The sequence below is a fragment of the Tupaia chinensis genome, unplaced genomic scaffold (assembly GCF_000334495.1).
Source record: "Tupaia chinensis unplaced genomic scaffold, TupChi_1.0 Scaffold147003_1, whole genome shotgun sequence".
In the NCBI taxonomy this organism is placed as follows: domain Eukaryota; kingdom Metazoa; phylum Chordata; class Mammalia; order Scandentia; family Tupaiidae; genus Tupaia; species Tupaia belangeri.
In genome coordinates, this window is record NW_006206856.1 from 1,980,194 (window position 1) to 1,993,091 (window position 12,898).

The following is a 12,898-nucleotide window of genomic DNA, read 5'->3' on the forward strand; positions in this document are numbered from 1 at the left end:
GCATGCCTAGAACCAAGCGTGGCTCAGAGCGGGCCCGTGACAAATGACAGCCACCACTCTTACTATCTATGATCAGAGTGAGGGACGCTTCACAGCCTCCAAATTCTCAGAGAAGGACAGTTTGAGCAGCTGGGTTCCAAATGCAGCTCAGAGTCGTATGACTCTCAGCAAGTCCTCTCACCTCTCAGCTGCCGAGGGAGAGAGAAGGCTGCTCTTTTGAGTATTCAACTCCCCAACCATTTAATGATGGTTTACAATGCTGCGAACATCGTCCCAGATGCTAGGGACATTTGTAAGACTTCTTTCCTTCAAGGAGTTTGTGTTCTATTTAGGGAAATAAGTCATGTATAAATACAGACAAAACATGGCAAGTTGTGCCAAGGACGCAAAGGAGGGTCAGGCCAACAGACCGAAAAAACCAAAAGGTTTAAAAGTATTATTTTCTGAGGGCCACCAGGTGGCATGGAGCTTGAGGCAGCTAGATCCCACATGGCCGATTGTGCAGTTCCAGTCTTGGACTGGTGGCTTGAAAATCATGCTGAGTGTGTGTCCAAAATTCTGAGAGCAGAATGGAGGAAAAGAGATTGCTGTGTGGCCATCCTCCCACCCTCTGGGGTGTGTGTGTGTGTGTGTGTGTGTGTGTGTGTGTGTGATTTCTCACTTTCTCTTTCTCTCTCTTGTAAGCACACGTGTCCTTTAGCAAAAAGTAAACAAAAATAAGAATCCTATTCAGGATACCATGTTGCATTTAGCTGTCATCTCTCTTTTAGCCTTCTCTAAGTTGTGGCAGTTTCTCATTCTATTCTTGTTTTCTATGATCTCGACTCATTTCGAAGAGTCAGAAAAACACATAACAGGGACCGGCAGTTAGTGTAATGGCTATGTAGTCTACTGTGGTTTGAGTCCTGGACCTGGTGGCTTAAACTCACGCCAGGCCCGTTTGTGTGTGTCCAAGATCCCAAGAGGAGAATGGAGAAGGAATTGCGGTGTGGCCATCCCCCCAGGGGGTGATTTCTCACTTTCTGTCTCTGTCTTTCTGGCGATCGCATGTGCTCTATAGCCAAGAAAAAAACCCTCAAAAAAAAAAAAAAAAAAAAAAAAAGAAAAGAAAAGAAAAGAAAAGAAAAAGAAAGATAACACTGGTTAGGTGTTTTATAGACTGTTCATCAGTTTGGGCTTATCTAATGCTTACTCATTATTAGTGGGGGGGTTATGATTTTGGGGTTATGGTTTTGTCTCTTCCTCTAGAGAGGACATGTACCTTCTGGCAATAAAAATAAGCAAATATTGCTCACTTAGTTAAAATGGCATCTGCCAAGTTTCTCCACTGTAAAACTTCCACTTTTCTCTTTCCCCATTTTATTCATTAAAACAAATCATTGGGGCCTGCAGGTGGCATGGTGGTTAAGGCACTGGATTCCAACCGCAGTTCGAGTCCCAGACCTGGGAGCTTGATTTCTCACTTTCTCTCTCTGATAAAATATGATAATATTAAATTATTCTTTTTAAAAAAATAATTATTTTATTTAACTTAATTTATTATTATTTTCCAGTTTGATCAGAGAGAGAGAGAGAGTCAGAAAGCAAGCCCCAGGTCTGGGACTTGAACTGTGGTCAGCCATGTGGGAGTCCAGCGTCTTTAACCACTATGCTACCTGCTGGCCCCTATATTAAATAATTCTTAAAAAAAAAAAAAAAAAACCATTAACCCCAGTAAAAACAAAAACCTTTAAAAAAAAAGTCATTAAGCCCAGTCCACATTCAGGGGGAAGAGAATTAAGCTCCATTTTCTGGAAGGAGGAATATCAAAGAAGTTCTGGACATGTTAATACTATAAACAATGGAGGTCAAGGGGTGACGTGGTGGTTAGGGTGCTGGACACTCCCACATGGCTGACCATGGTTTGAGTGCCAGACCTGGTGGTTTGCTTTCTCACTCTTGTCCCGCCCCCCACACCCCATCTCTCTGGTCAAATTAAAAATAAATGAATGAGTCAAATTAAAAATTAATAAATGATTAAATAAAATTAAATAATTCTTTAACAAAAAACCCCATAAAACTACAAACAATGGGGGACAGAGGGTGACGTGGTGGTTAGGGTGGTGGACACTCCTACATGGCTGACCACGGTTTGAGTCCCGGACCTGGTGGTTTGCCTTCTCACTTCTGCCCTGCCTCCCACACCCCGTCTCTCTGGTCAAATTAAAAATAAATGAATAAATAAAATTAAGTAATTCTTTAACAACAACAACAAAAAGCCAAAAAACTATAAACAATGGGGGCTAGCAGGTGGTGTGGTGGTTAACAACACTGGACTACCATATGGCAAACTGTGGTTCGAGTCCCAGATCTGGCAGCTTGCTCTCTCTGGTCAAAATTAAAAAATAATGATAATAAATAAGTAATTCTTTATATTAAAAAAAAAGATGAAAAATAAAATGAAATAAATAACCAAAAACATACAACCAACCAACCACACAAATATTTGGGAAGAGTAACTTTGAGGCTATGCATATAACCTTTCTTGGAACTTCTACCACTAGTTTTTACATTCATCAGTGGCTCTTACCAGGAGCAATGATTACTATGGAATTCTAATGGTTTTTTCCTGCTCTTTTCTTCTACACGTATTATTTGGAATTTGTCTAAAAGGGAGATCTGTCTCATTTGTTTACTTATTCAACAATCAGTATAGACTCAAGTGTCTTTCGGGTAAGAAACATCCAATCCTTTAGGTTCTGGTAAAGAGAGGCAGGGTTGCTGTACACGTTGCTGAGTGACCCAGTGAGCTGATATTGCTAAATTGAAATAAAGATGTACTATGGATTGTCATTCTATGACCTCGGCCACCACAAACAAATCACAAATGGGCTGTCACCAGTGAGTGGCTGTGTCAGAGACAGGAGAATTCTGTTACTGCTCACCTTCGCTAGCTCGGACAGCCTCCTCCTTGCCCTATTCTAATTCCAGGCTCCTATGGCCCGTCCCTTTCATACTGAGGCCAGATTCCTGAACAGTACGGAGCGGGAAAGTAGTGGTCCCTAAGAGATAACAGTGTGGGGGCTCAGTGTGAACAGTGGAGCCACGCTGCTGGGGTGTGCACTTCAGCTCAGCCCCTGAGTGTACCTTTCTGCTTGCCAATTATAAAAATAGAATAAAAATTGTAATGACTTCAAAAAGCTGTGGTGATGATTACATGAGATGGCCTAAATCACTAAAACAAAGCTTAGGTGCCTCGTAAATTCAGGCTGAGCATTCCTCATCCAAAAGTCCAAAGTCAAAAATGCTTCAAAATACAAAAATTTTGAGCACCCATATGATGCCACAGTGGAAAATTACACACTTGACCTCATGTTATGGTCACAGTCAAAATGCTGCAACACAAAATGTAAAATGTATTTATATTTTTGTATAAAAATTAATTTTAGGGGCTGGCAGGTAGAATGGTGGTTAAGGGCACTGAACTCTCACATGGCCAACTGCGGTTTGAGTCCCAGACCTGGTGACTTGCTTTCTCATTTTCCCTTTTTTTCTCTCTCTGTCCCCCTTTGGTCAAATTAAAATGAACTAATTTAAAAAATTAATTTTTTGTATAAAATTAACTTTCAACGGGACCAGCAGTTAGCGTAATGGCTATGTCGCTGGACTCCCATGTAGTAGACCGCGGTTTGCGTCCCAGACCCGGTGGCTTAAAACTCATGCCGGGCGTGTGTGCGTGCGTGCCCAAGATCCCAAGAAGAGAATAGAGGAGAAGGGATTGCGGCATGGCCATCCCCCCTGGGGGGTGATTTCTCGCTTTCTATCTCTCTGTCTCTCTCTGTCTGTCTGGTGAGCGCACGTGCCCTATAGCAAAAACCTCTCCAAAAAAAAAAAAAAATAATAATAATAATTACCTTTCAGCTATGTGTATAAGGTGTATTTGAATACAAGTGAATTTTGTGTTTGGACTTGAGTCCCAAACCTAAGATATCTTATTACATCTATAAATATATATATATATACATGCAACTATTCCAAAATAAAACTAACAAATTGACAAATCTGAAACACTTCTGGCTCCAAGCATTACTATCTGAGGCACCAGTTATGATTCAGTATTTTATATCACCTCCTTTCTCCCTTAAAATAATTGTACAAGGTGACTTTCGCTCCTCTCATTCTAAATGTGTCCCATGGGAACACAGGAAAGAGAGGAATGACAGGAGCACACAAGAAGCATGAGGAACAAGGTGCGAGTCTGGGCTCACGGACCTGCTCAACTTGCTGAGGGAGCAGGGTGCCATGGCTGGTGTGCTCGTGCGCCCAGACAGACACGCAAACTGCAAGGGAAGCATCAAAGAAGAGTTCCAAGTCTGACCAGCTTACCCTCCCAAGCTCACTATCCTCTTTAAACAGTCTTCTCTAATTATTTCTTAATTAATTAATTTACTAATTGGTTAACTAAAAATTTTGCAGGCAGGTGGCATGGTGGTTGGAGGCACAGGACTCCCATATGGCCAATCATGGTTCAAGTCCCAGACCTGGTGGCTTGCCTTCTCGCTTTCCCTCTCTCTCTCTCTCACTTTGTCTCTCTCCAGTCAAATTAAAATAAATAAATAAATAAATAAATAGAATTGAATAAAATAATTTTTTAAAGAATTAATTTAATTTTATTTATTATTATTTTTTAATCTGGCCAGAAAGAGAGAGAGAAAGAGTGAAAAAGCAAGCTGCCAGGTCCGGGACTCAAACCACAGGCAGTCATGTGAGAGTCCAGTAACTCAATCACCACACTACCTACTGGCCCCTAAAGAATGCCATTTCTTTATTAATTCCATTTGCTATTATTATTTTATTATTTTTTGACCAGAGAGAGACAGAGAGAAAGGAAAAGGGAGAAAGCAATCTTCCTGGTCCAGGACTTGAACAGCAGTAGTCAATGTGCCTTTAACCAGCATGCCGTTCACTGGCAATAAGCTATAATTCTAAAAAAAAATAAAAAAGGCTGGCTGGACAGCAGACTCTTCAAGAGGAGATATCCAATGAGAAACAACCCAGCAACCATCCCTGTGGCTTGGCCTCCACACCAACTGCACCTGGGGCTGGCTTGGCTCACTTCAACTTAAGTGTTTTGCTAGGTCCTCTCGCCTGGTTCTGATAATGACCTTTGATGCTCTCTTGGTCTGTTTTGTTTCTATTTCACAAGCAAATCTATTGAGCAATCACTTGGAGACATAGTTGGGGGAAGATTAGAGAGCAGGCAGATAGGACAGTCATAGTATAGAGGACACGTCTTGAATATCCAGCTAAGGGGTTGAAACTGATCTGCTGGGGCAGTGGAAACTTATGCCAACTGTTGTATTTCCTTGTTCTGGCTTCTGCCTCACTGAGTGTTCTGAGGAGAAGAACAGAACCTGCTGGCCTTTCAATTGCATAGACAGATTCACTGTCAAACATTCATTCCCAGTTGTGAGATCTGGCTGTGAACTCCTGTCTGGCATATGGTTGAGTATGGCCAATTGCAGTTGCAATTTAAAATGATCAGACAGTACACACAATTCTCATGCATAGTTCGTTCAGTTTACCCCCTTTCCTTTACACACAGGATACAGTTCTAAACCAGGTCCTTACTCCTTACCACCCAGCACTCTTTGAATGAGTCTTTGGTTTCTGTTTCAACTATCTTTTGCTCGCTAAAGGGCTTTAGTTTACAGATGTGCTAATATTTAAAGATCACTGCCATGTAAGTCAGTGTTTTACAAGTGCTTCATTGTGGCTTCATGAGGCTTATTATGCAGTTCCTGGTTTTTACATAACATTATAGTAATGTCACATCTTCAGTAAGCTTTATTTTGTTTGGTTTGCCAGTGAGAGACACAGAGGAGAAGAGAGAGAAAGCACTGCTCCAGTGGAACGTGGTCATGCCACAATCTCTTCTCCATTTCTCCATCCTGCCGGGATTTGGGGTATGCATGCACATGTACCTAGTGTGTTTTCCAAGCCGCCAAAGCTGGTTGGCCAACACGGGATCTTAACTAGCAGGCCATGGGACTGGCCCAGTAAATCAGTCTTAAAAATACAACTGTTGGGACCAGCAGTTAGCGTAACGGCTATGTCACTGGACTCCCATGTAGTCGACCGTGGTTCAAGTCCCGGATCCGGCGGCTTAAACTTATGCCAGGCGCGTGTGCATGCATGCCCAAGATCCCAAGAGGAGAATGGAGGAGAAGGGATTGTGGCATGGCCATCCCCCCTGGGGGGTGATTTCTCGCTTTCTGTCTCTCTGTCTCTGTCTGTCTGGCGAGCGCACGCGCCCTACAGCGAAAACCTCTCCAAAAAAAAAAATACAACTGCTATTTCAAAAATTCTGTAATTAAGTTTCCCCTACATCAAAATGTAACTTTTCACTACGTGCTCTTTCCTACCTTATGAATATTAAACCATGTGACTTTATAACCTAAGCAAAATAATTTAACTTTCAAAAAACAGCCCTCCCTAAAATTCTAGACTATAATCCACCAAGAGCCTTTGAGGAAAAAAAGAGCAAAGGTTTAACAAAGCGGTAAAGAGACATGTGCTTCTATGACGACAAGTGTAAATTAGTATCTGCATGACTGAAAAGTCAATGACTCTTACTGCCCTAGTTCAGACCTGGGCACAAATACCTCTGAACTTTCTCCTTCACATGAGCCAGCAGTGAGTGTAATCACCAAAGTTACACAAACACCACAGAACGCTTACATAAGCTTCTTGGGAATGAGTTATGAACCTCAGCACTATAATTTTGACTAGAGAAACAAGAAGCTTTGAAAGAAAAACTGCAGTTCATTCAATGATGACACAAGGTACAAGCACTTCCAAGGCTCTCTTCAGCTGCCCTATCTCTTCTTCCTCCGATTGTATAAAAAGATCAGATCAGCAGACTCTAAGTCACGCGTGTTTCTCTTGATGTGATGTGATGGGGTATATACATCACAGCTTATGGCATATGTGTGCTAAAAACTCTGCACTTGAATCCTAACATCTTAACAGCGCTTTCCCAGTTTATAAAAATACAGGGGACAGAGGACTACGTTAAACAAGACCACAGAAATGCAATCAGCAAACTCTAGGTTGTACCCAACCATAAAGCAAATCTTTTCCTTCTAGAAATAAGTTGCAATAAAAAATAAAAATAAATAAATAAAGTTTATACATGAAAGTGATTTAAAAGACGAAACTAAATATGGACCTTATAAGAATAGGAATAAATTAACAGTAAAAATTATCTTTTTAAAAGATAATGGGCATTATCTAAAAATTTGGTAACAAAAAAAACTACAGCTTAAAAAATCGTAGATGTGTATTACCCAAAGTAATGTACAAATTTAATGCAATTCCCATCAAGAGACTAGTGACAGAAAAGACAATCATAAAACTTCTCTAGAATTACAAAAATCCTGTATCACTAGTGTACAAAAAGAGTAAAGTTGGAGGCATCTCACTATCTGACTTCAAAATATTTTACAAAGCCATAATAACCAAAACAGCATGGAACTAGCTCCCAAACAGTCACACAGACCAATGGAACAAAATAGAGAATCCAGAAATAAATCCAACAACCTACAGCCAACTGATATCTATATCTATATCTATATCTATATATATTTTTTTTTAGAGAGAGATTTTTGCTATAGAGTGTATGCACTCACCAAAAAGAGACAGACAGAAAGTGAGAAATCACTCCCCAGGGAGGAGGGCCACGCCGCAATCCCTTCTGTTCCATTCTCCTCTTGGGATCTTGTGCACGCATGCACCCATGCCCAGATTGAATTTAAGCCACTGGGTCCAGGACTCGAACGAACCACGGTCAACTACATGGGAGTTCAGCGACATAGCCATTATGCTAACTGCTGGTCCCAGGCAACTAATTTTTGACAAAGGTCCCAAGACAACCCAGTGGAGAAATAAACGTTGCTGGGAAAACTGGATATGCACCTGCAAAAGAAAATTAACTCAACATTTATTAGAGACATCAAAATAAAGCCCCGAACTATAAAACTATGTGACAGAAATATATAGGATTAGATGAAGATTTCTTAAATAAGATCCCTAGAGTATTGGCAACAGCACCAGAAACACTCAAGTCAGAGTACATCAAGCTAAAAAGTTTCTACACTACAAAGAAAACAATAGAAAAAGAGACAATCCATGGAATGGGAAAAAATACTTACAAACTACTTCTGACAAGGGACTGATAACCAAGAACACATCATTATCTCAAACAGCTTCCTTGAAAAACAAACAAACAAACAAACAAAACTAATAGTCCAACTAAAAATGGGCAATCTGAAGAGACAACTCTCAAAGGACATATGAATGGCTAGAAAGCATATGAAATAAAGTTAACCATGGCACAATGGCTATGTCACTGGACTCCCACGTAGTCGACCACTGTTTGAATCCTGGACCCGGTGACTTAAAACTCACACTGGGCATGTGTGCATGCGTGCCCAAGATTCCGAGAGGAGAATGGAGGAGAAGGGATTGCTATGTGGCCATCCCTCCTGGGGGGTGATTTCTCCCTTTCTCTCTCTCTGTCTCAAGCCACTCAAAAAAAAAAAAAAAAAAAAAAAAAGCTAACCAACTCTTATCATGAAAGAAATGCAAGTCAAAACCACTGTGGGCTATCATCTAACCCAAGTCAGAATGACAATGATAAAGTACAAAGAATAACAAATGTTGGGGAGACTGGAGAGAAAAGGGAACTCATGTACTCCTGGTGGGAATGTAAATTACTATAGCCACTGTGGAAAATAGTATAGCAGTGTTTCAAAAAGCTAAAAATCAAACTACCATATGACCCACTAGTCCCACTCTTGGTTATTTTACTCAAAGGACAAGAAATCACCCTGTTGGAGAGATTACACAACCACATTTACTGCAGCATTAGTCACAATAGTTAAGACCCAGAATCAACTTAAGTGACCAAGAACTGATGAACAGATTAAGAAATTATGGTACATATACACAACTCAGTGCTGCTCGGTCATAAAGAACTACATTATACTGTTGTTTGGAGCTGGAAGACTCAATGCTAAGTGAAATAAACCAGGCTACAGAAGACAAATATCAAACCGTCTCTGCTTAACAAACATCTGCACTCTATGGCGAACTAAAGGATTCCATAGCATCATAGAAACAGAGCAAGTAATGGTAGATCCCAGAAACTACACAGGAAAGACAGAGAGACAGAGAGACGGTGAGAGGGAATGTGAGAAATCACCCCCTGGGGGGATGGTCATGCCGCAATCCCTTCTTCTCTATTCTCCTCCTGGGATCTTGGGCACACAAGCACATACACCCAGCGTGATTTTCTTTTACCTTTTTTCTTTGAGAGTTTTTTTGCTGTAGGGCGCATGCACTCACCAGATAGAGAGAGACAGAGACAGAAAGCAAAAAATCACTCCCCAGGGAGAACGGCCATACTGCCATCCCTTCTCCTCTGGGGATCCTGGGCACGCATGCACATGTACCTGATGTCAGTAGGGGTTGGGGAGGGAGCAACAGGAGAGACCGTTTACGCAAAATTAGGTTTCTTTTTGGTGAAAATGAAATGTTCTGGAACTAAGCAGTGGTGATGGATATACAACCTCTGACTATACTAAAAATCACTGACTCATGTCAAAATGGTAAACTCTACAGCATGTGAATTTTATCTCCATAAAAACATACTTTTTTATGGGACCAGCAGTTAGCATAATGGCTATGTCGCTGCACTCCCACGTAGTCGACCGTGGTTCGAGTCCCGGACCCGGTGGCTTAAACTCACACCGGGCGCATGTGCGTGCGTGCCCAAGATCCTGAGAGGAGAGCAGAGAAGGGATTGCAGCGTGGCCATCCCCCTTGGGGGCTGATTTCTCGCTTTCTGTCTCTGTCTGTCTGGCGAGCGCACATGCCCTATTGCAAAAAACCTCTCAAAAAACAAAACAAAACAAAACAAAAACATACTTTTTCAAAGATGACTTAGTGCTTCTGCTTCTAAACTAAAACAGTACAGCTTGAGAAATCAAGAAAAACTGAAACTTTTTAAAGAAGAACTTGCAAGGCTGGCAGGTGGCATGGTGGTTAAAGGTGCTGGATTCCCACCTAGGTTGACCACCGTTCTAAGTCCTAGACCTGGAGGCTTGCTTTCTCACTTTCCCTTTCTCTCTATCTTGGTCTGGTCAAATTAAAAAATAATAATAACAAATAAAATTAAATAAATGAATAACTAAAAAAAAAAAAAAGAACTTGCCAGGAAGAACTAAAAAAAAAAAAAAAGAACTTGCCAGGGTATGCATGCACATGCCAGAGTAGAGACAGGAGACGATGGAGAAAGCACTCTCTCAGTGGGGTGTGGTCACACTATAATCCCTTCTCCCCCATTTCACCATCCTGTTGGGGTTTTTATATATTTTCTTTTTTTTTTTGAGAGATTTTCGCTATAGGGCGCGTGTGCTCGCCAGACAGACAGAGAGAGACAGAGAGACAGAAAGCGAGAAATCACCCCCCAGGAGGGATGGTCATGCCGCAATCCCTTCTCCTCCATTCTCCTCTCGGGATCTTGGGCACGCACGCACACGCGCCCGGCGTGAGTTTTAAGCCACCGGGTCCGGGATGCGAACCACGGTTGACTACGTGGGAGTCCAGCGACATAGCCATTATGCTAACTGCTGGTTCCCATCCTGTTGGGATTTTTAAAACACATGTACCAGCATCTTTTACAAGCTATCAGGACCTAGACTAGAACCATGGCCAGCTGTGTGGAATTTGGCTCCCATAATCAGTAGGCTACAGAACCAGCCCCAAATTCAGCTTCAAATTAAAAAGCAAAACCACACAAACAAAAAAACATTCCCGGAGGCACTGAAGAGATGCTGAAACAACCACAGTTTAAAGAACAAGATTCCAGAGAAGAGGAAATCAAGAAAAAGTGAGCCAGCAGTCCACAGCCACCGTTTTCTCCCTTTTGCTAAGTCTGGATGTTTGAGCAAAAGTTGAGAATGTAAGCCAGCCAAGCGGAGGACTCTTACTAAGAGGCAAAGAAACCAGAAGAGTTTTTCAGTTCCACGGGCTAAAAGGGCAAAAGCTGGAGACCTGAGGAGCTAAGAACCTGGTGAGAAGGGAAAGGCAGGTAAGACGAAAATGTAGCACATTTTCTGCTCAAGTCAGTTGCTACTTACTAAAGCTCACTGAGATGGAAGACTTAGAACGAAACAGGAAAACACTGAAAAGCAGTGCAGACACTTCCGCCATCTTGAACTGCAGAGGAGATAGGATTAGACTTTGGGACCACTAGAGTAGGTGGGCCACCTAGGATTTCAGTTGGACCCTCTGGACAGCTGTCCCCTAGAAATGGGGGTGCCCCAGAAGTAGATGAAGCCCTACAAACCATAAACGCTCAGTCTCTATTCATTCTGCAATTGGAGTAAAGTGATAAGTCTCACTCTGTCTGCCTCAAAGAAGAAAAGGAAATCCTTTCTAAATCTATCATCCCAGAGGCCACCAGGTGGAGTGGTGGTTAGGGCACTGGGCACATGACCAAGTGTAGTTAGAGTCCTGGACCTGGGGGCTTGCCTTCTCACTTTCCCTTTCTCTATCTTTGGTCAAACTAAAAATAATAACAATAACAAATTAAATTAAATAAATAAAAATAATTCTTAAAAAAAAAAAAAGCTATCATCCATGGGCTGGATGATGGCATAGTGGTAAAAAGTGATGCACTGAGAAGCAGACACACATAGAAAAGTTACCAGTTCACGTATGGACGTTCCCCTGGGTATACCAGGCATACGTGTGCCCCTGATACAGGGCTGGCTATCACAATCTCAAAACCCTGTGTGTGTGTGGGGGGGTGCTACCTCTCTCACTAACAGAATAAATCTTAAAAAAAAAAAAAATAAATAAAAAAGATACCATCAGAGGTTAGCCACTGCATGGTGGTTAAGGCGGATATAGGCCACAGCCAACCACGTGGTTTCATCCTAAACCCAGTGGCTTGAAAAATAAATAAGTAAAGTTAGAGCTAGAAGAGAATAGGAAAATAGATTCATGACCTTGAAAGTAGACAAAGATTTCTTAAACAAGCACAAAGAGCATTAAAAGAAGAGAAGAAAAATGATAAATTTGATTTCATTAAAGTGAAAACAACTATTCATGGAAAACACAATTGAAAGGTTGAAAAATTCGCTGGGCATATGTGTGTGCATGCCTAAAGTACCAAGAGGAAGATGGGGAGAAGAGATTGCAGTGTGGCCTCCCCTGGGGAGTGATTTCTCTCTTTTCTTCCCTCTCTCTCTCCAGTGAGTACATGTACCGTATAGCAATTTTGTTTTAAAAAGAGGGTGAGGGACCAGCAGTTGGCGTAATGGCTATGTCGCTGGATTCCCATGTAGTTGATCGTGGTTCGAGTCCCAGACCCGGTGGTTTAAACTCACGTTGGGTGCGTGTGCATGCATGCCCAAGATCCCAGGAGGAGAATGAAGGAGAAGGGACTGCAGTGTGGCCATCCTCCCGAGGGATGCTTTCTTTCTGTCTCTCTCTTTCTGGCGAGCGCATGCGCCCTACAGCAAAAACCTCTAAAAAAACAAAAAGAGGGTGAAAAATTGAGCAATATAGAGGGGAGAAATATTTACAATACATAAACAAATATATACATATAGAAATACAAGTATGTATATATCTATATCTCCAACAAAATACCCCAGCTACATATTAAAAAGTTCCTACAAAGACAAACAGGACAGGACAGGAAAATGGCCAAAAGAGGCGACAGGCACTTCACAAAAGTGACATGATTTTAAGCACATGGAAAAGGGTTCAACACCTTAAGAAATCAGAGAAATGTGAACTAAACTCATAATCAGAAGCTCCCATCCCCTGGGTTATTAGGAAAGAG

General features: G+C 41.6%; 1 protein-coding gene across 1 annotated transcript in view; it reads right to left on the bottom strand.

Annotated features, from left to right (window-relative positions):
* The window catches only part of RAD54L2 (RAD54 like 2), a 107,450-nt gene that overhangs the window by 43,517 nt on the left and 51,035 nt on the right, over positions 1-12,898 (bottom strand). The gene's annotated exons all lie outside the window — the stretch shown is intronic.